Below are 26,116 nucleotides of genomic sequence, written 5' to 3'. Positions count from 1 at the left end.
AAAATCAAGGACCAGGCTCCTTCTGTTGGGTTACTCCCCCATCACCCACACGTGCTTCCCCTCAGCGGCCAATAGGTTTGTAGGGTCAAGTTATTCAGCTGCATTTAATTATCAGTAAGGAAGAAAAGAGAAAGAAGGGAACAATCCTTCCCTTTAGATACTTCGCAGAAGATGCACATGACATTTCTCCTCAATCCTATTGGCCAGACATGGTCATGCCCATATCAAGCTGAAAGGCAGGCTGGGCCACAGCCAGCTAAACGTTGGGGATTCACCTGTTAAAGCAGGGAATGCACACTGGGGGAGAATTAGCGGTTTCTGATACAGCAGATGTGGTTTGTAGAATGACATTTCAATCAGTGTGTGAAATAAGAATAAATATTTGGATTAAGTTATAAACAAAGATGAATAAAAAAAGCTATCGTTTTCCTAGGTGCTTGTTTTCTCTAATAGTAAGCTACACCAGTGTTGTCTTTTTTTTTTTTTCTTTTTAGCGGTACGCAGGCCTCTCACTGCTGTGGCCTCTCCCGTTGCGGAGCACAGGCTCTGGACGCGCAGGCTCAGCAGCCATGGCTCGCGGGCCCAGCCACTCCGCGGCATGTGGGTGCTTCCCGGACCGGGGCACGAACTCGTGTCCCCTGCATCAGCAGGCGGACTCTCAACCACTGCGCCACCAGGGAAGCCCAGTGTTGTCTTTTTTTTTTGCTTTACGCGGGCCTCTCACCGTTGTGGCCTCTCCCGTTGCGGAGCACAGGCTCCGGACGCGCAGGCTCAGCGGCCATGGCTCGCGGGCCCAGCCGCTCCGCGGCATGTGGGATCCTCCTGGATCGGGGCACGAACCCGTGTCCCCTGCATCGGCAGGCGGACTCCCAACCACTGCGCCACCAGGGAAGCCCCCCAGTGTCGTCTTTTAAACACAGTGTTTGGTGTGATGTTACTGGGTGTTTACAACTAGATGCTTTAACAAAGAGCTCTATTTTGTAAAATAGGAAAAGTCTGCTTATCACCATTTCAGATAAACTACCTCGATGGCAAAGCCATCCATTGAGGCCACGTAGTCAAGTGTGAAACACTGCCACTAGCTAATGACCACTTTTACCCTAATCCCAAGAAGTAGGGGGAACAAATTGGTCTATTTAGTACTGAATTTGTCAACCTAAACCTATGAAATGAAAACTGTAATATATAATGATCGACTTTATGATCACTAATGTTCGCAAAGTAAGCAATATTTGAAGAAAAACTATGTCCTACATTTTGCTTGTTGCTGTGACGGTCAAGACAAAAGGATGCCTAGATTAAGTATATTTATTAAATGTGTAGATTAAGTATATTTATTGAATGTGTAGATTAAGTATATTTATTAAATAAATTGTTTAATACCGTTTTTGCTTGACTTTGTTTGGCTTCCGTATGTCTACTGTAGGCTTTGAGGAGATTTACAAGGGTAAAGATACCTTCCCGGTTTTCTTTGTGTTAATAATACAAGTGAGACAAGATGAGAGTTTAGCTAGACTTTGAAATAGGAGTAAAATTTGGATAGAGAGGAGGAATGTAGAAGGGATGTGGTCCAGGTAGAGGCTTGGACTTGATCAAAGCCTGTGGTCCAGGGATGAGGCCAGCAGCCTGGTTGGAGATAAGGTGGGCTGGGTAGGGTCGTGTGGAAGACCTCAAAGGCTAGGTTAATGAATTGGTACTTTGTCCTGTTAGCAGTGAGGATCATGGGCTACTTCAGAGAAGGCGAATGATGAGAAAAGTACAAGGATGAGCCTTGATGATGGCTCATCCTCCTCCCACCTTTGGAAGAGGACCCATAAAGGAGACAGAAGGGAAACACCCAGGGGGTTAAACCCAGGAGGGCAGAGTGCCACAGAAATCAAAATGGGGGACACCTGGGGGGTGGGGTGGCTGTTACCAAAGTGTGAAATGTTTCAGAGAGTTAAAGGTGAATGAGAAGTGAGAAAAGGTTCTTGTTGGATGTGGTTGAGAATTTCTGCTGACGTTTGAGAGAGCATGGTTTCAGGGCTGCTGTGTGGTGTAGGCCAGACTGCCTAGGGTAAGGAAGAAATGAGTGCTAAGAAAATGTAAGGTAGGGGAGATTAGAAGTTCGGCTGAGAAGGAGGGAGGTGAAGCAGTTCAAAGGGAACTCCCCATGCCTATACCCTAGGAGGGGAAGAATGACATGGTTCAGGGCAGAAAGGCAACTGCTGTAGAAAGGGCCAGAATAAAGGTGTGGAGAAAGAATGATCATGGATGTGAAGTCTGTTAGGTGTTAGGGGGCTAAAGGAGGGGTGGCTGTCTTAAGAGTGGAGGAAGTCTTCTGTACTTCTTGGGCTGGAGGGACACGAGACAAAATGGGTATGGTCAGCAGAGAGAAGCAGGCTGGAGCTGGAGGCAAGGGTAGAAGGTGTGGAAGGAGCTTTGGAGCCCCCGGGGGATGTGGGGCAGAGGGGAGATGGGCAGGAATCAAAGGATTGCAAGGCAGCAGGGAGGTGTCTGTTGGATGGGCATCTCGCATTGGGAGCAGAGCTGCGCGTGACTCTTTCTTCCTCAGGGCTCTTGGGCCTCCGTAGGAGCCGAGCAGATAAGCCGTGGTGGTGGCCTCCGGTGGTGACTGGATGCTGGACTCGGCAGGAGCCTGAAGGAGGCAAAGAGCTCTCTTGGTGATGTGGAGGTTCCCACCCCCATCTTTTCTTTAGAAAGGATCTCATAAAGCACGTTTAGCCATCCTTTCGTAGATGTCTCATTTTATTTCACAAGAACAGATGGTGAAAGAAGGGTTCCCTTTGGCGACCGGACTCTTGGATTCAATGTCACGTGTTAAGAACTAAAGAAGTTCTTAGGTACTAAATGTGGAGTAAGGGGGGCTAGTAGATCACTTGCTCCAACTTGAACGGTGTCCCTCACGATCTGTGTGTTTGGCGGGTAGCCAGAGCCTCTGTTCGTTCTTCTCATTCCATGTGAGGCCTTGACCTGCAGTACCTCAAGGGCATTTTCACTTGGTCAAGCTGTTTTCGGCTTCAGGTGAAAGCAAAACTCGCAGATACAGAGGACGCCTCTTAAAAGCGGCGCGGTTCTTAGCACTTCCGGGAAGGAGCGCGGGGTACGCAGGCGCCGGCGGCGTGGGGGGGCGGGGCTCTGGGTACCAGGCCTCTGGTCGACCGACAGGCGGAAGCTCGCCGCGGAGCCGGAGGGAGAAAACGCTAGAAGGTGGGCCCCCAAGGTGAGTGCAGACACCCGTCCCCACCCAGGGCCCTTCCCTTCCTCTCTCAGCTGCGCTCTTGACAGGAGAGAATCAGACTGTGGGCTCGCATCAAATAGTTACTGGTCAGCGCCCAGGGCAAACCTGTGGCGGGCAGGTAGGTCAGAGTTCAGGGCTTGCTCACCGGGGATCCTCTGGCCTGGAAACCGGTGCCTGTGACCAGCCTGGGAAAGTTCCTCCCGCGGCCCCGCCGGGTAGCTGGCTGGCCCGGCTCCGTTTCCCCGCGCCTCGAGCCACATTCTTAAGGGCAGAAGCTTCACCTGGTTTGGGTTTTTCTGTGTGTGTGTGTGTGTGTGTGTGTGTGTGTGTGTGTGTTACGCGGGCCTCTCACCGCCGTGGCCTCTCCGGTCGCGGAGCATAGGCTCCGGACGCGCAGGCCCAGCGGCCATGGCTCACGGGCCCGGTTTGGGTTTTTTGCAGAGCACCCTGATCAGAAATGGAGCAGAGAGTGCTGGAGGGCGCTCATTAATCTCCCCGGTGAGCTGCCACGGTTCCGAGGGGCTCTTTGGCGCAAAGCACAGCTGCCCTACGCTGGAGACTTGCTCCCCGAGATCTGGAGTTACCCCAAAGCTGGTGGTTGACGGAATCTCATACTCCTTAGAAGCGTGTAACTCTCTGGTTTCTATATCGTGTTCAATTCATCTTGTCTCCAGGAATCCAGAGTTAGTTTATTCCACGCAGCTAGAAGGTGGGGTGTTAGAACCCTAAGCACTTAGGTTTGGAAAATATGATCTTTTCCCCTTAAGCCCCGTGTTAGCTTCTCGGAGACCTCCAGGTTGGTCCCACAGAGGACGACCTTGAACGCTCTTGGAAAAGCGCTCTTTTTAATGCTATATCCCTGGCTGCAGGTTGAGATAAATAGTGCTGTGACCGATAAGACCCAAGGTTAGGGGTGAGTGTTACCCGAGGCTTGGCCTCCACCTGCTGGGTGACCTTGAATATAGTCCTTTCCCCCACTCACTCTGGGGTTGGAACGTGGGCTGATGAGACAGTCTGGCTGCCGGCTGGGGGGGCTCAGGGAAGTGTGGCTGAGGCTAATGGAGGTCACTTCTGGAAAGGGCTTTGGGCTCTTTGCACAGGGAGGCATAATAAACGATGTCCAGTGAGGAATACAGGGGGGTACAATTGTTCTTTCAGTCTCATGTCTAGCAGCACCTGAGCTCCAGTCGCGGCACAGAGCTGCACACCCACAGAAGCTGTATAGTCGCTCCCAGTGTCACACAGGCTCTGGGTTTTGTGTCAGTGGACATTTAATTTGATTTATCTTGATCTGGCTTAGGCCGGATGAAGTCAACTAGCCAACAAATCCACGATTGTTTGTTAGGAGCAGAGGCTCAAAGGCAGCTCTCTAACTACTTAATTACCCTCAGTTGCAGGAAAAGCAAAGCTTGGGTTTGAATAGGGTATTTGCATATCTGCACAGCTTTCCTTCTGTTCACTTTCTCCCCAAACTCTCCGAAGGCTCCTAGTGTACAGCTCATCGGATTTCAGGAGCCTTTTTTGTTTTTTTTCCTTTGGCTCAAAAAGGGTGGTTATTAAGAAACCCAGACTTTCTCTATTTTTGTTTTAGTTATGTTCTGTGTTTAGTAACTGTTGGGTCTGTCCTGCCATTTTCTTGAATTTTGTTTCTGTCTCTCATATACACATTCTTTTCTTTTAGCATCTGATGCCTCAGACATTAACTGCTTTTGAAAGTATTCAATCTTGACCCAGAAAAAGATTAGGTTAAATAACTTTTGTTGCCCTGAGACCATTTCACATCTGTACAAGTAAAGCTGTATCTGGAGCAGGTCTCTGGGAGACTGTCTTCCCCATAGACTAGAAGAATTCTTTTTATGGTCCTTTCTATAATCAGCAGTACATGGAGAGTGGAAATCACGGACTAACTCCAAACTCAGCCCATTATCTGCTTTATTCCAAACAATGATAGCTATTTTTCAGGGAAAAAGAATCCCCTGGCATTGACTGTCTCTTCTTCCCTGCAATTCTGCCTCTAAGCCTGTGCACATCTTCACCATCTCCCTACACTAGTAAAAACAGTGCTGATAACTCCGTGTCCTGATTTATTGCCCTTTATTCACGATGTGGGGACTACTTCCAACAGTGATTTAGCCTTGTTCCTGACATTACTTTTTGGGTCCCAAGGAGAAGGCCTGTTCTGTTGCTGTGTCCCCTGGACATTCTTCTCCTTCAAGCTACTCCAAGCCTTTTCATTCTTTTGGCCACTAAAACATCTGGAAAGAGGAGCCTATAACCATGTCCTCCCTCTTCTCATCTCTCATTCGTTTGTCACTTAATTTTCACTCTGGCTTTTGCCCCTTCCACTTGCCTGAAACTGCTCAGGCAAAGGTCAGCTAGGACCTCATTGCCAACTCGGTGACTTGGTTGGGGTCTGTGAATTCTGGTGGGGAAAGTACTAACCATTAACTGAAATTTAGCATTTCTTTCAGCTGTGAGTATAGGGAATAAACCACAGTAGTATTAATAATATCCGAAGATATTTCACTTTCACAGTACAGTTATGGTAGATATCATGAAGTGTTGTGTCTTTCATTGCTCTTGAGAAATTGCAGTGGTTTCTGGACCTACTGCTGGATCTTGTTACTTAATGCATTAATAAAGAGGCACATATATGACCATAATATAATATTTTAATATTTCAATAACTGTATTGCAATATAAGTAATTTATCGCATATATTGTATTTTATATATTTAACAGTATTATTTTGAGAAGGGGCCCATTGGTTTCACCATACTGCCAAAGAGGCCCGTGGCACAAAAGAAGGGCAAAGAACCCAGTTTTAATCATTAGCTACTTGATTTCTCTAGAGTGTTGCTTTTACAATAAGAAGAGACTCCACCTGAAAGTTCTCTTCTCCTTTGTTCCCATGATACCATTCTTTCCCTGCATCGTTCTCATTACTTTTTCCTTGACTCTTAGTTCTTCTTTAGTTTATTTCTTACATTTGAGATTTTTCCAGGATTCTGTTCTACTTTCCTCTCACCCTCCCTCCCTCCTTTCTTCCTTCTACAAGTATTTATTGAGTGCTTAACCTTAAGTAGCTGACAGTCCTGTGCAGGGGCACAGACATTACAATACAACCATCTGATGTGTGCTGCAGGATACTCAGGGATACTTAAGAGAAAAACCTAAACCAGCCTTGGGAGTCAAGAAAGACGTCTTATTGGAGGCACCCTTAAGCGAAGTCGTCCTGGAAGAGCAAGTGAAGTAGGATAGGCTCCGTGGTGGGAACAGAGTGGTGGCACAGAGGACTGGTTGGGTGATTAAGTTGAGGCTGGAGAGGTGAGGAGTGGTCAGATTATGGAGTGCATTTCAAACCATGCTAAGAGTAGCTACCAAGGGGTTTTAAGAGAGTTGCATTTTAGGAAGATGGCTCTGACTTGAAGTGAAGAATGGATTGGAGGGGGAAGTCCAGAGTTGGGAGATAAGAGGCTGAGAAAGGCTAACCTTTGCTTTTACTTGAATGCATCGCACGTGTCTATCCCATGTGCATGCTTCCCTTCTTCCTGAGATGCTCTTCCTTGGTACCCGATGCTCCAGGAGAACTGTGCTCCATCTTCCAGGCAACATCTTCTCCTTAGAGCTCCTTGACTCCCTTGCCCTGTTCTTGGAGGACATTTAGAGTTATTTTTTATGCATCTGTTTCCTTCCTCTTCTTTGAGTTACTTGAAGACAGGGACTGGGCCTTACTCATCTTTATATCTCCAGCACCTGACATATTTCTGGGCCCACAGTAGATTTCTAAATTGAGCCAAATTAAGGAAAAGAAATTTATAGAATTTGTCCACCATCATGTAGCAAAGAGAGCCTATGAAATCCTTCAGAACTATCCACAGAATCATGAAATTTCAGAGTGAGAAGGTCATCTAGCTTTCCTTTAGGTTTTTAAATATAAGCACTTTGTTTTTGTAGAGAAGGAATCGCTGGGTTTATACCTCCCCTGACACTCTGTCACCACCAGCCCATCAGTGGGTTTTGCCAAAATTCAGAAGTGTTTTAATAGGACTTGAGTTTTTTAGTTTTGGTAAAATGGATCTTATGATCTTCTTTTGTTTTCAGTGGAAAAGAGAGATTTTCCCCCAGGATGAAAGAGTAGAGAGTAACTAAGTAAAGTGGGCTGAATTTCAACCAAGGGAAATTGTAGGTTGAAAGACAGAATACCCGAAAACCTGACCCCATGGTGAAAGGTTTTGTGTGTGGCCCACTCTTTTGGGTGGGGGGTAGAATGCAACGGCAGCCCTAGTTGTAGGCGTTTCCCCACAAAACTGGACAAAGCCCTTGAGCTGCCTCAGTAGTTGGCAGAGGTGACTCCTCACATGGCTCAAACCTTGGATTTCAGGTTCTTGATCAAGGTTCTAGAGACAAACAGGGCACAGACTATATATATTTTTTTCCTGTAGGCACTTGCTCTGTATCCCAGTTTTCCCCCATAGTCAACATAGAAAAAAGTGTTAATGGTTTAGGTTCATTGCCTTTTATGTAGGCAGCAGCCGGACACCAGGGAAACCCGGGAGTTGGAAAGAACATCATAAAGATTGCAGGTCACTTTTTTAACTTACTGTGTCTGCAGGTCAAGTGGAGAAAGGGCAGCTCGCCAGCAGGGAGGATCATGTAATGGGCTCTTACTCCCTGGCAGGGAGAATGTAGATCAGTATCAGAACCAGGCTTCTCTTCATTCCTTCCAAAAACAGGAATAAATGCTGGGTTAACCATTGAAGAGACAAACAAAATAAGAGCTTCTCCTAAAGCCTCTAAAAATAAAACAAACAGTTGCTCCTGATGACGAGCTAAGGGACCCCAGTTTACATTTGTCAAATACTTCAATAAAGTTTTCTCATAAGCCTTAGGCAGCATCTGCCTTAGCCAGATTTTGGCAGAGAAAGTTCATCTAGTTCTTGTCAGGACTCATCGGTAGCGGGAATTTTGTCAAGTAAGTTGCTGAGCTTTGTGAATCAGAAAAATTGAGAGGCACAGCTTTTGAGGTGGAGAGAAAGAAAGGGATAAAAGAAGCTGTACTTTAAGAGAATCTTGGAATCAGATTGGGCATGTGCAATGGACTGAAGGTTTATGTCCTCTCTCCCCCTCTCCGCCCAAGTTTCTATGTTGAAACCCTAATCCCCAGTGTGATGGTATTTGGAGGTGGGCCTTTGGGAGATAACTAGGTCATGAAGGTGGAGCCCTCATAAGTGGGATTAGTGCCCCTATAGAAAGAGGCTGCAGAGAGCTCTCTCACTCCACCATGTGAAGACAATATGAGAAGTTGGCTGTCTGTAACCTGGAAGAGAGCTCTCACCAGAACCCATCCATGCTAGCACTCTGATTTCAAACTTCCAGCCTCCAAAACTGTGAGAAGTACGTTTCTGTTGCTTATAAGTCACCCAGGCTATGGGACTTTGTTATAGCAGTGCAAGTGAACTAAGGCAGCACTGCATGCCTTGCTTTTGATCACTGTTGAAAACCCAACTTTGCAAAGATATGACTTCATCAAAAGGAATGTAGCTCTATCTAATGATGAAGCTACAAACTAGTCATTGTGTATGAACTATTGGATAGATGTTGCACTAGTAGTCATTTGCACTAGTATAGATAGATAAATGTTGAGTATGGTGTGGTTTCTTCAAATTTAAAATATCTGTAGCATCCCTTGAGTTTGTTGGGACACCTTGGGGTACCTCCTTGTCCAGTTTGGAATTTAGCATTCGAATGGATATGGCAGACTAGAGACATGGTAGAAAACTAGAGAAGAAAAAGTCGGTGCAGGCCAAAGTAATCAACGAGGGCAAAATCTTCAAAGCTTGTCCGCACCTGCCAACTTCATAGAACAGAAGCTCTTGAAGGCAGCGATCTGTGGAGCCGTGAAGTATTAGGGCCTGAGGAAATGGAGGAAAGGTCTGCAGCTGTGCTTAGCCACTTGCTTTGTGTGCCTATTTCAATTTAAATTAACTGAAATGAAATAAGACTAACAATTCAATTCCCCTGTCACCCTAGCCACATTGCAAGTGTTCAGTAGCCATGGTGCAGGTAGAGAACATCTCCATCATCACAGAAAATTCTGCTGGGCAGCACTGATGGGATCTAAAGAAGGGTCAACAAACTACACCCCAATGTCCAAGTCCAGTCCGCTGCCTGTTTTTGTACAGCCCACGAGCTAAGGAACGGTTTTTACATTTTGAAATGGTTGAAAAAAAATTGTGGACATTAATTTTCTTTCTTGTTATAACAATTACCTACAAATATCCTTGGTTTTGCCTCTTGACCCATAAAGGCTAAAATATTTACTAGCTGAATCTTTCCAGAAAATGTTTGCCAACCACTGATCTAAAACATCTTCTAATTCCAGTTGAGGAAACTGGAGCCTGGAGACAGAAAGTGACTTGGGGCAGATCTCACAGCCTGGAAGGGCAGTCTGAACTGTGGATTTTGTTTAACCTGCTCCTTTACTGTGTCCTGGCCTCTTTCCTTCCTAGGGCCTCTGTTGCTAGTCACCCAGAAGATAGAATAATAGGTTCCTTTAATTGCATTGTGAACTGGAAAGGGAGTGACCGACTCCTTGAAGAGACCTGGATCATTATTCACTTATGAGCCCATCACAGGGAGGGTCAGGAAAATCATCTGCTGGAGCCACATGTTCTCAAAGGAGTTCAAATATAGACATTGGGATTCTCTCCAAATGAGGTCACAGACACAGAAAGATCCAGATAAAGTAAAAGATGATTGACATATAACTGAAAACGTGTGTTTCTCCTCCAGACCATACTGCCTGTGATGATCTATGAATTAATATTAAAAAATTATCTTATGGGTAGTGCCAGTTGCATTGCATTATATCAGTGTTGCGAGTTCAAGGCATTAATTTGTCAGACATAAGCATTTAAAATAGGCTGCATTTTAAAAATAACCCTGTCGATCATTTCTTCATTTTAATTTTTGTTGTAAGAATATACTAAACTCCCCTCCCCCAAGTGAAAGTGGCTTGAATGACCTTGAACTTAAATGATGATGTGTTTAAACATCTAGCCAAAATTCCCTGCAGAATAGCTGGGTTACAGGAAAGAGTTACAGTACAACCTACAATTGATCCTCGTTACTCACAGCTCTGTATTTGCGAATTCACCTACTGGCTAAAACGTATTTATAACCCCCACCCAAATCAATAATTATAGTACTTTCACAGTCATTTGTGGACATGCACAGAGTGGTGAAAAATTTGAGTCACCCAACGCACAGATTTCTAGCTGAGGCTGAACAAGGCCACACTCTGCCTTCTGGTTTCAGCTCTAGTACTGTGAACAGGTTTCCTTCTCGTGGTGTATTTAGTGCCACATTTCCCACAGTTTGGTGCTTTTTCTTGGTGATTTTTCTATTTAAAGTGGTCCCCTAGTGTAGTGTTGAAGTGATGTCTAGTGTTGCTAAGTGCAAGAAGGCTGTGATTTTGACTTAAATACACGTGTTAGAGAATCTTCATTCAGGCATGAGCTATAGGGCTGTTGGCCGTGAGTTCGGTGTTAACAAATCAACAATATATATTGAATGAGGTGTCTTTAAGCAGAAACACACATAAAACAAGGTTCTGTATTGATTAGTTGATGACCGGTTAATGCTGTGATCAGAGGCTCTCAGGAGCCTAACTTTGCATTTCCCCTAGGAGCAATGGTCCAGTAATTTTATAGACTGTAACTACCACAAATAATGAGTATCAGCTAACATTTGTAACACACAAGATCTTGTAAACCCTTCACTGTGCCTCTTTCTGGGCATCTCACCTGATCTGGCCTTAGGGTCCAGTAATAGCCTATACAGACTGCCCTCTTCACAGGGATGCCTAGAACTCACTTCTCAAAATGACAGGGATTCCTGGCCATTGTAATTGGGAATTCTTACCATAAAGCCAATTTGCTGTATCATCTCATGCAAGTTGCTTATTCTCCCTGAGCCCCAGTCAGGTACTAAAATGAGACTAATAGGACTGACTTAATTTATAGGCAGATCTGGTGGAAGATCAGGGTGATCTTGAAGATCCCTTTGGCTATGCCACAGCCATATAGGTTTGGATCTTTTCCTGGGTTTTATTCTCCACCTGGAAATTCCAGTGTGCTCCAGATAGGAGTGGATTTGTTGAATCTGTGGTAGGTTAATTGATGTGAAGTTTTAGTAAGACTTGCTTGGTTCTTGGGGAAACCAGGATTATAAGAAAAAATATCGAAAGGGAAGGAGATCATAAGGTAGTCCATCTATTGATTGTTCAGGGTTTCTTTAAATTCAACAGGTAGATGTCTGGTGGGACCATCACTGTGTGCTTCAGATTCATTGGGCAACTGAGCAGAGACTAAGGCTTTGATGATGTGTGCTAAGAAGATTTCTTTCTTTCTTTTTTAAATCATTATTTCTTTTCTTTTCTTCTTTTTTTTTTTTTTTGCGGTACACGGGCCTCTCACTGTTGTGGCCTCTCCCGCTGCGGAGCACAGGCTCCGGACGCGCAGGCTCAGCGGCCATGGCTCACGGGCCCAGCCGCTCCGCGGCATGTGGGATCTTTCCGGACCGGGGCACGAACCCGTGTCCCCTGCATCGGCAGGCGGACCCTCAACCACTGCGCCACCAGGGAAGCCCCTTTCTTTTCTTTTTTAAAGGGAGAAAAGGTTCCTTGAGGTCACTGAGAGCACTGAGGTTTCTTTCTGAGCTCTTTGGAACATATACGAGAAATGGAGCTTGAACATTTCTCCCTATTTGGAAGTCTTGCTGGAGTCTGCTTTGTCATAACTAATTCGTCAGTGTCACAGCTACTTTCTATGCACTGCTCTCTGTGGTGTCTTCTGAATTAGTATCAGGTTTATCTCAAACATGGAAATGTTCTTATCAGAGATGACATCCGGAATTTTTTTGGAGGGTGTGTCTGTGTGCGTCTGTGTTTGCACGAGACAGTAGAAGAAAACCCCGTGCAAATCCTAGGCCAGTAGAGGTCCAATTCTCCAGGACAGATCCTCTGCCTGAGATTTGGAACTCTACGACCCACTCTAGATTGCTCCATGGCAAAAGCAACATTCACCATGAGAAATTCATCATCTCCTTGCCCCAGACTTCCTGGGCTCCTTTGTGTCCTGTCGTCTTAGTAGAACCACCATCTCCCCAGTTACCCAAACCAGAAGGATGGAAGTTATTTTAAACTCTTGTCTTCTCATCCTTCGCCTCTAATAGGCTCCTAAGTTCTGTCTGAGGACAGCCTACCTCCCAGATATCCCCATTAGTCACGGATCCCCTCTAACCCACTGCCAGTGCCTTCGTTCCAACCCCTCACATCTTTCTACTTGTCCATCTCCAAGCTCTTTGAACTTGTCTTTTCCCAGATGTGTCTCTCTTCTCGTCAAAGTGGTTCATTCAGGTCTCTCTCTGATCGCAGACTTCCAGTGAAGGCTGCGCGCCTGCGTGCGGTAGATGTGGCTCTGCAGGATTTGGCTCCTGTGGGCGTCAGCCCAGCCTCCCGCTTCAGAACGCCCCAACTTGTTTGGTACCTTTCGGGTTTCCTTGGCTTTGTCCATCTTGCTGCTTCTATCTGGAATGTCCTTCCCAGCTTTTCTGTTTGGGAAACTCCCACCTGGTCTTTAAGACCCAGCTTCAGGGTTTCACCTCTCTCCCTATGGATAATAATCAAAATATTTAACAAGTGGTCTGCTTGGGTTCTGAGCAGTTAGAACGTGGAGAACTCTTGGTGTGGTCTTGCCTCTGTGCACCAAATAACTGACCTCTGGGTAAACCCCACCCTAGCAGAGTTGATCATCCCTCCTTTGTGCCACTGCTGTACATATGGAGCACCTGTTATTCACCCTGTGTTCACTTGACAAACATCTGATAATTGCCTACTCTCTTTGGACCTTGCTTGGATTGTGGGAATACAAGAATAAATAAGACAGCCTTTCTGTGCTCAGCATGCTTATAGTTCAGTCATACAGCATCTTTTTTCCTTATCTGGTTATTTTCTATAAGACTATGAGCTCCTTGGACAGTGGGACCAGCTCTTTCATCTCAGCATCCTTGGTACCTGCCTGGTGCTGGGCATATAGCACGCTCCATCAGTCTTTTCTGAATGAGGGTATCTGGCTGGGATCCCCAGTGTCTGGACTCAAGGGTCAAAATGACAAGGTGTTAAAATGGTTCAAGGGTTCAAGGGATGGATTGGTCATGGGGTGAAGTGTTTCCAGCAAGAGGTGTTAGGTAACAATGTTTATTGATGACAGAAGAGCCCAGAGAAACAGTTCATTTGTCTTGTCTGTACCTCCTAATTCAGCTTTTTTTTCTTCTTATAGTTCTTTTTTGAATGGAATAATGTCACCCACTCATTGGTTTTATATAGCTCCTATTGAAGTAGAACTCAACAGAAATTGTGCCTATTAATTAAAAACACAGAATGTGGGCAGTTTTTGAGCTGCTAATTAAGACTGTTACCTATCAGGTTACATTAGCAGTCTTAAACCCCTTTTCCTTTTCCTGAACCTAGAACTTTGCTTACCAGAGAAAATGACTTTAAAAAAGACAGTTGCCAAGAATGATAGCATCTTGTCCCCCAAACTGTTTCCTGTGCCTCCAGTGAAATGATAAGGTCGGATATCTTCCCAGCTCTTTGAAAGCTGTTAGTGGGTTGAAGTTGTTAGGGGCTGGAAAGGACACAAGTGGCCTCCCAGGGCCATTCCCTGCTGCCCTCCAATGATGGTCCAGCTGTGGGGCTGTAGATAGCACAGCTGGTAGGTAAGGGCCTGAAAATGCTTTCCTCCTCAGGCTGGTCAAGAAGAAAATATCTTACAATTTCTAGGAACTGCTGGGGCAACTGTGGCCTCTGAGTTTCAGCTCATCCACTGCTGATCACCATAGCTGCCTGTGGTGAACTGAATTAATTCCAGGAGGGCAGAAGGCAGAAGAATCTCAAGACTGAGGATACACTCCCTGTTCTGCCTCCTTTCAGGGGCTGGATTCTCTGCTGTGCCCACCAGTGCTGGTGCCGGCAGAAGATGTGGCTGTCTGGGCATGGTGCCAGGGAGCTCACATAGGACTCCCTGTTCAGCCCCAAACTGCATCCTGTACTGGCGTCTGGGGAAGAGGGGGGCGGCCCTGCAGGGCTGCCCTCATGACTGGTGTCCGAGCTCACACGGGCTCCCTTGAGGTAGGCATGGCGAGGGGCACGAGGCTGCTCCCACAAGTGGCCCCATTGTATCCTGAACTGGGAGGCTGCAGAGAGAGGCTCTGCCATGACTGCTGTGCGATGGGGGACCCCGGGGCGTGTCTGGAGGGTTTGATTCCACTGAATGGGGGCGGGGGGGTACAGCCATGTGGTGAGCATGTGCTCGGGGCCACATTTGGGTCCAAGGGCTGTCAATGTGCTTTGAGTTTGGGCTTCCTTTCTTTTTCAGAAGGTAGTTGATTCATGCAAAATGCTTAACCATGCCTGCAATGCACGGAGCAGGGATCAGATCCCCCTTTGATGTGCAAGGTCTTTTTGGAGGTTCCAAAAAATTAGTTCAAAGGTTTACTTTGGACACCACACCTCCAGCACATGTCAAAGTCAGGGCCCGGCTCCCCAGGCGGCGCGCTGGAGAAAGCATTTTGTGCTGGCTTCTTCCTCTCTCTGTTTTGTCTTGTGCTGAGCACAGATTTCCAGACTTCACACTGTCCTGGTGGCAAAAAGGGGAGATTGAGCAAAGGCAAATAAACGGCTCTGAGCTTTCTGAGGGTCCAGAGGAGCAAGGGTGCACCGAGGTCTTCCAGCCCTGCTGGAATCGGGCAGTGAGAGCGAGGCTGAGGCTCGTCTTCCGCGGCAGGCGCTCTCACTGCCTCGGAGCTTGGGGCTCTCTGAGGGAACCGCGTTCCCAGGCAGAAGGGCCGTCTGGCCGCCCCACGGGGGTCAGAGCGCAGTTTGCCTGGCTTTGTTTTAGGTTGCTTGCTGCGGTGCTGCCTTCCCTCATCCCTTCTCTTCCACGGGGTGTGGGATTTAAGGACAGGCCCGGGGAGGATGGGGTGCAAGGTGCTGAGTGGGGGCAGGATTGGAGGCACATGGAAGGGGAGGGCGGGTGTGTCCACCTGGAGACCGCCTGGTGGGGAAACCATGCATCATGCTTCAGTGCACTGAGAGTTGCCTTGCTCTTGTGTCCCCAGAGCCTGGGCACTGGGAAGGTGCCCCCAGCTCTGCTTACAAGCTGGACACTGGCGGGGTGGATGGGGTAGGAGTTCCGCCTGCCTCTTGAGAGAAAGCAAAGTAAAACCACACGTTATGGTGGTAGTGGACATGACCTTGAACTCAGGGGTTCGGGGAAGGATTTTCTTCCTTCTCTTCCTCTCAAATTATCAGGAACTCTTGAGTCCCTTGGAGGAGACACTTCTCTGTTCTGTGGGCTATTTGCCCACCAGCCCAGAGGTGGACGTTTCCACCATGACCCACCTGCTATGTACGGCTGTCCCAATTCTTTACTCTGTGAGAAAAGGGGTTTGAAATGTACAAGTCCAGTGACGTCACAGGCTCAGGGGGTGCCTGGAGACCAGAATCTGGGGCGTCACTGGAGAAGGGGTGAGACATGGAGGCTCCCACGGCCACACCCTTGTGCCCTTGGAATCATTGTTCCTTTCTCTCATACAACGTAGGTTATGGCCCTCAGCAGCCCCCAACCCCTCGCCAAAGCTGGTACCTCTGAAACACCACACATGTTCAGTCAGCATCCAGAGTGATTTACTACAACACGTGGAAGTCTCCTGGGGTCAGCTCTACAACAGTTTGGCAAATTGCAGGGATATAGAATCTTATCTTATTTTTAATGCCATTTAATTCAGACTTTTATATCTCTCTCCAATTCCCTTTATAGGTTTTCCTTTTGCTTCTTTTCAACTTTGATCACTGGGGAAATTCCACAAGGTCCCTCCTTCATCTGTGGTGGAAAATCACAGTCTCTGTTGGGATTGGACTGCTCCGATGTCCGGCTCATGGAATACTTTAGTGTATTATTCTTCCTCTTTCCTGGGCTCATGTCCTTGGAGATCCTCTCTGCTTTCAGAGCATTCCTACACATTTCTCTGTCACTTCATGCCGTGTCTTTGCCATTTTTCTCATGTTTTCTGAAATCTTTCCTTTTCAGAGGATATTGGTTTCCTCCCACGAATCAGTTTTTTTAGTTTTTACATTTCATCTCCTGGCAGCCCTTCCTTCTAGGTTCTCACTTTCATCTTAGGACAAATGTTAGCATTCTTTGAATGTCCATTTCTGATTGAGCTAAACCTAGTGACTAGTTACTCTGGGTCAGGCAGCATGCTAGGCTTTTTCATTTATCAGTGGCTTTCAGAGAAACCCTGCATTGCTATCCCATTTTCACACATGAAGTATGCTGGGTAAGTTGGACTTGTAGTAAGTGGTCAGGCAGCTCTTCTAACACAAAACAAATTCTCTCTTAGCTGTATTTCAAGCGGTTTCCCTTAAAGGTAGATGGAGATTGCTGTCAGAATCAACTGACATTGAGGAATTGCTCCAGTTCCCCCACGTAACTAGATTGAGGATGTAATTAATCCAGCGTCGTAGGTGAAACTTCATTTCACGTGTGTGTGTGTGTTTTAATGTTGGTCAATATGGTGAGCAGATGTTACCCTTGGCTTTAGTGAACAACAAAAGCATTTGATTAATTTTAAAAAACAGCTCTAGACTCACCAATGGCACACGATGAGAGTCAATCTATATTCCCCTTCATTTCATTAGTCTGTCTCCTGATTTTGTTCAGGCCTGATTATTTTTTCCTTTTCTAGCTTTGGTGCCTGGGGAATCCAGGCCAATTTGCACAGCCACTTTTCTCTAGCTCCTGGAAAGCAGTCATTCAGCAGGTGGGAACTCGCGGGCCAATACAGCAGTGCAAGATTCGCTGTTTGGGTGGCAGGGAGAGAGGCGCCGAGTGATTGATTATCTCCAACATGAATAGCGCATGGCCTACAAACAAAATATGCAGTCGCCTAGGCCAGCTTCCTCGTGCCTTAGGTCAGAGAAGAGAACACGTAATGGAGTGGTTGGGAAGCCTCGCGTCTGAAAGGGGTGAGGATGTGGATAGTCACTGGGACCGTCTGGTAATTGGAAAATTTGAGGTGGAGGAAAATTAAGTGATCTGGGAAAGGGAAAACAGATTCAAACGCCATAGTCTTATTACAGATTGGGAGGCCTCTCAGGCCAGGAGAGAAGAACGTTACTAGTGCAGGTGGAAGAAGCATGGCTGTACACTCGCCATTGGTGCCACTTGTGTGGAGATTAACGATGAACAGGGCTGACTTGTGGTAGTTTTGTGTCTCTCTGGTCTTGGTGGCTAGATGATGAACTTCCTGTGGGCTGGGTAATGTCATATCTCTGGTGCCAAGCAGAATGCTTTGAATGGAGCACATACTCAGAAAATATTAACTGATTAGTAAGTTGATTGACATAAAGTTGAACGCTCACTTGAACAAGAGACCCAAGTAATTCACAGTTCAGGTGTACGCCCTGCTAGGTACTGTAAGATGCAGGTCCTGAGCCCCTGTAATTAAAAATGTTAGGGCACAGGCTAACTTATTAAAACAGAAAGATCCCAAAATGTAGTGACGTAAATAGGATTGCAATTTCTTTTTCTCTTACATAACAGTCCAGTGGTCAGCAGGCGGGGGCTGGAGGCAAGGCAGCGGCTACAGCTTCAGTGAGCAGGAGGGAGGGAAAGAGCCAGGAGAGTGTCCGGGAAGTGGCATCTATCCTTCTGCTCATGTCCCTTTGGCTGCAGCATGATCACATGGCCACACCGAGCTGCAAGGGAGGCTGGGAAGTGTAGTCTCCAGTTGAGGGACTATGCACAGGTACAACTTAGGAATTGCATTATTAAAATGGAGAGAATGAATGTCGGTGGACATGTAGCCTCTGATATAGTACCTAAGCTAAATTTTCCTTAAGAGGCTTCCCTTTCCTTCCCTTTTCCAAGGAGGTTACAGGAAATAGAAGCAGCAGTTGCTGAATCCTATTTGCCAACCACCTGTAATCCTACAGATGTTGACAGTATAGAGCTCTATCCAGAATCTGAAGTCTCCTCCTCTGGAGGCATATTAGAGACAGAGATGGAGTGAGATGATGAAACCGCCTACGAGGTGCAGATGCAAACTCTTGGGAGAGCCAAGAGATTTTTGCCCCAGAGAACTAAAGTAATTTTGGTTGGTTGTTGGGAAAACATTACAAATGGGTATGGCATTGTGCGAAGTGTTAAATCTTAAGGAGGACTGCTGAATACATCATGTTCAGGACTTAATCCTCTTGTTTTTTATGATGGTGTTTTACTCATTTTAAAATTAGTGCATGTACAATTTCAGAAATGTAGAATTGCTCTTTATTCAACTTAAGATTTCCCAATATATATTGTAAATTGACCTGGCACTGCTGAGATTTGTTTGTGGTAAAATGAAAGGAGTTTTGGTTTTGATTCAGAAGACTTGAGTATGAGTCCCATTTCTGAGCTTTTTTGGCCACAGTGTTAATTTATGAACGGGAGATAATAGTAACCAGTTTAGAGAGGTGGTGGGGATGAAATGTGCTATAGGTGTGAAAGCTCTAGATCAGTACTCTCAAGCATGGTACAGATGCTAGATGCTGTTACGACTATTACTGTTATGAATTGTCAGTTTACTTTTAAATAACTCTGAGTGGCCTGATATCAATTTGGGCATTTTGAAGCTCAACTACTAATAGTATAAAACTAAAAAATTTATTGTAATGGTTGAATTGGGGCTCGAAAAATCTCTGCCTAGTCTCCTTTTGAGATAGCACAAGTTTTCTAAAGTATTTGAAGTTGTCTTTAGATGTGTCCATGGTTCATTTTCTTTCTTAGGTATAAGGCTTATGCAATTGATTGGTAATAAAATAAATTTTATAACTGGAATGAAAAAAAAATTCTTCCCAGTGATTGTGAAAACACCAGGGAAGATTCGTGGCTAACAGTACCTGTGTATGACTTTTTCCTTCTTCCTCCACAAGAAGCCACCTTGAAGTCTTGTATATGGATGACAGTGTTTCAAATAGGATTATCATGTTCTCTAGGTTTATTTACTTGAAGGAAGTGCCCAGGGCACTATTATGTTACCTACAGAATAATTCCAAGATGAAAGGAAATCCATGATCAATGCGAAAGGCCCTTCCTTTGAACTGTTCTTATGGCTGTCACCCAGAGCTGCTAATACAGAGCAGAAAGTCTGCAAGCCAAGAGTATGTCTCTGGACACATGTGATCTGGACAAATGGCTCATCTCTTCTCTGTGGTAGGTTCTTTACTTGTCGAATGGGAAGCCCACTGCTGGACCCTTACCTCGCCATGCTGCTCTGTGGAGTGCTGGAAGGCATTTGAGGGCAAAGATTGTTTAAAACCACCTGGTCTTGGTTTAGGACATTCTGTTGGCTAAACGAGACTTACTCAAACACTGGAATATAGAAAGAAGAGTTCCTTTGCAGCCCACACCTTCTAGGAAGTAATATGGACTGAAAACCAATGATCCGTATCTTGCCAGGTAGCAGGCTATGCCCTGGGTGCCAGATAAGGACTCTTTATGACATTAAAGTACTATTTATTACCGTATAGAATACCAATTTTTTTCCAGAGAGCTGACCCATTAAGTAAAATAAAACAAAATCACCTCTATTATCTTGTAAATGGGTATGTTCTGATGACAACAGACGATGATAGAGAATAATTTCTACAAGCTATTGATGTTCTAGGTATTATAGACGCAGAACTATGGTTTTCATGGGATTGCTGAATGAAGGCATCGTTCTCATTGTGGAGTCTGGACATCAAGCCAGTCCTACTTCTGTTCAATGCCACAGATTACAGTTTAAACAGTTGGGACCTTGAATACTCCACTGGTAGCCTGCCAGTGAAGACCTGCTGTGTTCTAAGTTGCAAAATGGGAGAGAAAGAGGAGGATACTAGAGATAGGACTGGGTGTGAGATCCATTCTTGCTTGTGGCACCAGCGCCACTGGTGGAAAGCGGAGGTTGTTTGACTCTGGAGAGAGACACCACAGTCGGCCTAGGGTCAGACTAGTCACGGTCCAGGTATTTGGTTTCTCCCCTGCTTGTTGAAACAAACCGTTTGCTATTAGTTCCAAGAAAACCAACCACTAAACTGAGAACCAACCCCAGGTGAAACCAACTGAAAGTTGCACAGGGGCTAGTAAGACTGACCTGTTTTTGCCTCTCTGCTTCCTGACTTGCTGCATTGGCTTCTGCTCTGTCTCTCACTCTGGTACAAGAACGAATAATATCCTCTGGCCTTGAGGCCACCCCACCCATGGTTTGACATAGTCGTATCTAGTACTTGAAAATGCAAAGTACTTGTGATAAAACATGGCAGAGGGGCAGGGGTACCATTAACCCAAGGCCCACAAAGCGTGGTTCCTAGTGCCTCTTGCCAATAACAGTTCATCTCTGCCACCTCCCCCCGGAGGACGCGTGTAGAAGGTCGGCTCTGAAGGGAACTTAGGGTTCCTTTTCTACTTCACTCTCCTCACTTTTAAAGATGAGAAAAGGCCCGAGACTTAAAGTGACTTGCCAAAGTCATTGGTCAGTGGCTGAGCTGTTACAGGAATTTGTGCCTTCCGCGGAGCACAGTCCCAGAGCGCAGTGTGTGTGGTACCCCTGGAGCCATGGTAGAACTCCTAGTCTACTGCCCTTTCAAGGCCATGACCCTGGGATTGTGGCCTTTGTCTCCTTTGTTCTTTTTGGGATTGTCACCTAATGTCACTGAGCTTGTTTCCTCAAACCCGCAAAATAAGAATCCCTCGCAAATTTATGAGGTTGGCCTGATGTTCATATGAGCCAATGGATGGAAAGTGTCATTTGTAATTTTAAAGCAATCTGCTGCCATAAGATGTGATTATATAACTATCTGCTATATAACATCGTCAATCCATTTTTTTTCTTTTTCTTTTTGGCCTGGAGCACCTTAATCCCTTGGTCGGCCTTAATTAATTTCAGGTGTATGATTAATATGTTAATGACACCCTCATTCAGCCCTCAGCACTTAATTGTTCTACAATTTCTCTGACTCCAGGTGTACTCTATACTCTCAAGCTCAGCAGGGCTTTTGTAGAGAGGGTGTATCTTTTTGACATTTTGAGAATCCCCTTTCCAGCAAAAGATAAACCAAAGGATTGATCATTATTGTTGCAAGACAATTCCAGAGAACTATTAATAGGGAGCTCTGCTTACTGAGACCTGAATAGAGAATGGATCAAATTATAAATATTCAGACAAACATGCAACTTCCCAGCATTCGAACTATTGTTTGAAACTGGGAGAAACATGATTTTAGTCTCGTATCATGGGGAACCTTAGGAATGAACAAGGCTGAGCAGTGGTCCTCGGCAGGGGTAGGGAAAGCAAGCGTTCACAGTGGCCATAGTTAAGAGCAAGGACCAAGTGTGATGTTTGACAGAAGGGACATTTTCAGTCAGTTCATGTAATTGGGCGTCCGTTGTCTAGTTCAGCCTTTTCCTTTCCTTCACGTCTCTTCTTCGTGTTAACTCCGTGGCTGAGTGGAGTAGCTAGCTGTCTCTGCAGCGATCTGCCAGGGCATCTACAGGCAAAAGCAAATAAGGACATAAATAAAAGTTCTTGTTTCAAGAGATTCTTTCCGAAAGTAGCCCCAAATGTCTGCTGTTGTCTTTGTTATTTTTCTGGGTGGATTTTCTCAGTCTCTGCATGTCTGGCTTGATGGATAATCTTTCCAATGTGGAGGAATAGTTCAGACTGGAAACAACATTAGAAAAGCTTGAAGAATTCATTTTTCATACCTGCTGCAATGTGTTAATGACCGAAGGTTACACAAAACACCAAATATTTGAATCTCCTGATACGGAAAGTTAGCAGAAATGCTTCATGCCATTTTCCATTGCTATTCCAAGACCACATCTGTTTGGAACTGAACTGTAGCATGCGTGCTGGGGAACCTGTATGAAATTAACTTTTATAGCTGCCTTTACAAGCAGGATCTTTTATTGTCTACAACTTGGCTGGGATTCAGGAAGTTCCCAAAATGATTTATTGTCATGTGTGCCTATTCTGTGGCAGCTGATGAAACTGATATATTATTGAACATATGCAGTCACTCTGGCTAGAGACAACAGATCATCTAAGCCTTTTATCCAAAAGGATTGAAGAATCCACATTGTGGAAGGGGAAAAAAAAGTTGAGTATTTTGTTTTAAGCGAAATAATTACTTGCAGGAGCAAAACATTTGTTACCAATCCTATAGTTCTTTTCTGCTTGCAACATAGTGAAAACATTAGAATCTAGAATATATTAATTAACTAAATACATAAGGTAATATTTCCCCAATAAATGTTGGATCACATTCTTATAATATCTGGGATAGTTAGTTCTGTTTATTAGACCATGATATTAAGGATGAAAGATCATGAATTTAAACTTCTTTCATGTTACTTAATGAAAAAAAAAACACCCAAACCCTCTCTTCTAGTTTAACAGAAGGGCTTGTCCAACCAGTCATATGGTTGCAAGAGGAATTTGGTGAAATGGTGGGTAATAACAACAGAATCTCTCTTTACTAGTTGAAAAACTCAAGAGCATGTTTTTCTGCTGATGAATCAGAACTTCCGTACGTGAAAGACAGCACCATTAACTAATCAACAACGAGAACAACATTGCATTTGATTAAATTCAAATACAGGAAAGAAAAAGATTAAATATAATTCTAGGATCTGCATTTATAGCTTATAAAATATTTAATCCTGTGGCAAAATCTGGAGTTTCTGGATTCAGCGTGTGCTCTCTCAGCCAGATAGCTAACTGACACATTCATATTTCAATTGGAAATGGATAGTCAAAGATCTGGGAGTTTCAGATGGATTTGGAAATGAAGCCGCAAGACTCCAGATCATATAAGGCTGTGTTAACCAGTTAGCAGATTTAGATCCAGTTTTCTAGTTCCAGTGTCAATTGAAAACATTTGATTTATAGTGTCAGTGGAAAACAGACAAATCTCTAGGTATTATATATAAACACTGTCTACAGGGTCATTTATAAGACAAAGGGAGGGTAGTTACTCCAAGTGGAATGAGAGACAGTTTTTTCTCTTGACAGTGTAGATGCCCACGTTTTTGGAACAGAATTTGGGTGCTGGTTTTGGGATTCTGTCTGGTCAACACTAATCCTCTTTCTTCCAAAAGCACTTTTTTCCCTTTAAAATGGAAGTGGTTCATATAGTTGCCACCTTACTCATCGTCATAGGAAGTGTAGCTCTCAACAGATGTCATTCACTTTCTACAAATAGAAAAAATAGAAACTGAATTTAAGGGGCCTAGCAGCATTGATTACAAACCTGATCCCTGAAACTCTGACATTATGTTTCTGTGTACGAGCTGACGGTGGAAGCAAAATGAGTCCTAGTTGAGTAAGTGCCTTGGTTGTATTCAGTTTGCTTTCCCTCACTTTAATCTGTTAGGCTTGGTAGTTTGACAGAGTTACATGTTAAAAAACTTATTTCATAGACAGGTGAGTTAGTTTCACATAGTGAAATAATCTTTCATATCTAAGGACAGTTGCTAAGTGTCAGAACAGTATGGTCCTGTACCAAAATGGGTCACACACCACATACTCTTGAGGCTGGGAGCAACCAATGCAGAGTGCTTATCTTACTCTCAGGCACGTCGTCTTGCTTATGAAGAAGGATTACACATTTTCAAGGGGTTGGAAGCAGTTGAATGTGGGTAATGTTAATTTGGTGTAAAACTTCAAGTGGCATATTACTAATGCCTAAGAACAAAGCAATCGAGGATCTGGTAACTAATTACTAACAGCACTGTCATTATTTTATGTAAGTGTGAACAAGAATCATATGTTTCTTTTCTTTTTTTTTTTTTTTTTTTGCGGTACGCGGGCCTCTCACTGCTGTGGCCTCTCCCGTTGCGGAGCACAGGCTCCGGACGCGCAGGCTCAGCGGCCATGGCTCACGGGCCCAGCCTCTCCGCGGCATGTGGGATCTTCCCGGACCGGGGCACGAGCCCGTGTCCCCTGCATCGGCAGGCGGACTCTCAACCACTGCGCCACCAGGGAAGCCCCATATGTTTCTTATAGTTCATCCTTGTTGATGTACTTGGTGTTGCTGGTAAAAGTGTGATGATGAGCAGCTAGTTGATTGCTGAGATTCGCCGTGGACAACTCCTGATAGCAGTGTTTTGTGCCCATGCCCAGAGGCCCCAGGGGCAGTGGACATTCTTTAAATAAGTGAAGCAATTTAGTAGTTGTTGTGATTTAAAGGCACTATCACAGACTTGAATTAGGGGACCCTGCCATAATCATCTGTAGCTAATGACACTGATTTGGTGTTGCAGGAAGCTGCTGAGACTACCAGACGGAGGCGTCTAGACTTCACAATGTGGCTTTGCCTTCCCTGGGAGCTCTAGGTCTTGCAGTAGAAAGAGAATGGATGGATATTGGTGAGTGTGGGGAACTACATTAATACAGGGGTTCCAGGAAGAGAGGGGGATGTTAATATTTATTCTAGGTCCGCCAGCTGCTGTGGATACCTGGTTTGTTTGTTTGTTCAAAGAGCCCTTTATTCGAGAATCTTGAGATGATTTATCTAATGCCCATGATAGGACAAAAAGGACCCACTCCCCAAACGGAATGATTGTGAATTGAAAGACACTCAGACCAAGGGCTAGGGGTTTGTGTATTAACATATAAAAAGGGATGCTGAAAATATAAAGGCAGAGTAACTGAAAGGAAAGAACTTAGACTCACAGAATCTTAAAGTGTGGAGCTAGACGGGATGTAAAGATAATTGTCTAATCTCCTACCATTTATTGAATGATGAAACTGAAGCCCAGTGACATTAAGATCTCGTAGTGGGAGAATTAGAATTAGAATCAGCCTCCTAACTCCCAGTCCAGTATTCTCTCCAGTACATCATTTCCTAGAAAAAGTCTAACTCTTCATTCTCTAAGCCCACGCTTATCTAGGAAGCATCCAACTATAATTTACTCATTGGGTAGATCTCTCTCTCTCTAGATAACTGGTCTTGTGCCAGACATATGTCACTCCTCATTGTAAATTAGTAAATTTACTCTCTGGTGTGAATCCATCTCATGTGCCTCTGGGAAGCTTAAGCCACTTCCTAGGGCCACTGGACTGGGGATCGGAAAATCTAGGCTCCTGTCTTATCTCTCTCAAGTCAATTAACCTCTCAGGTCTGTTCTCTTATTTATAAAGTTAGAAGAATGATTGGGGGATCTCTAAAGCCCACTCAGCTCCAAATTGCTAAGACTCTATTTAAACATTGTCTCTATTGAAGAAGAGACAAGGAGAGCCATTTCCTGGACAGGATGATGTCTGTCTTTTTATATGCAAATGTGCATTGTGAGTTTCAAAAAGGGGGGTGGCTATGAACTGCTGGTGGAAGAGAATAGACCCAGGTGGCCTGACAACACCAGCAAGCAAAGTTGGGAAAGACCAAAGATGTTTAGCTGAAAGGAATGACCAATGAAGCCGGTAAACAGAATCTAGGTTAAGCTTACTGAGAGTCCATTGACTGAGGTTGTGGTAGAAACCAGCTCTTTGAGCTTCTCTAAGTGTTATTTTCCAATAATGTCATAGGAAAAAAATTATTCTATGGTCACATAAGTTTTAAAAATATTGGGTCAACAAAATTAAGTTGGTATCTTTATGAAGACTTCTCAGTGCCTTTAACATGAGAAAATGCTTTGGGAGTGTCCAAGATGCAGAATTTCCCAGATTCCTTTGGCCACAGAACACATTGTTCTCTGATACTTTCCAGGGGAAATGCTGTCCTAGAAC

General features: G+C 44.9%; 1 long non-coding RNA gene across 4 annotated transcripts in view; it reads left to right on the top strand.

Moving 5' to 3' along the window:
* The window catches only part of LOC109551557 (uncharacterized), a 628,536-nt gene that overhangs the window by 224,882 nt on the left and 377,538 nt on the right, over positions 1–26,116 (top strand). For all 4 annotated transcript variants that reach the window (XR_012334345.1, XR_012334347.1, XR_012334348.1 and 1 more), the window contains one exon: positions 24,652–24,756. This is a non-coding gene — a long non-coding RNA (uncharacterized lncRNA). The remainder of the gene's footprint in view (positions 1–24,651; positions 24,757–26,116) is intronic.

The sequence above is a fragment of the Tursiops truncatus genome, chromosome 10 (genome assembly GCF_011762595.2).
Source record: "Tursiops truncatus isolate mTurTru1 chromosome 10, mTurTru1.mat.Y, whole genome shotgun sequence".
In the NCBI taxonomy this organism is placed as follows: domain Eukaryota; kingdom Metazoa; phylum Chordata; class Mammalia; order Artiodactyla; family Delphinidae; genus Tursiops; species Tursiops truncatus.
The sequence above is the reverse complement of the archived record's forward strand: the minus strand, read 5'-3'. Positions and strand labels throughout refer to the sequence as shown.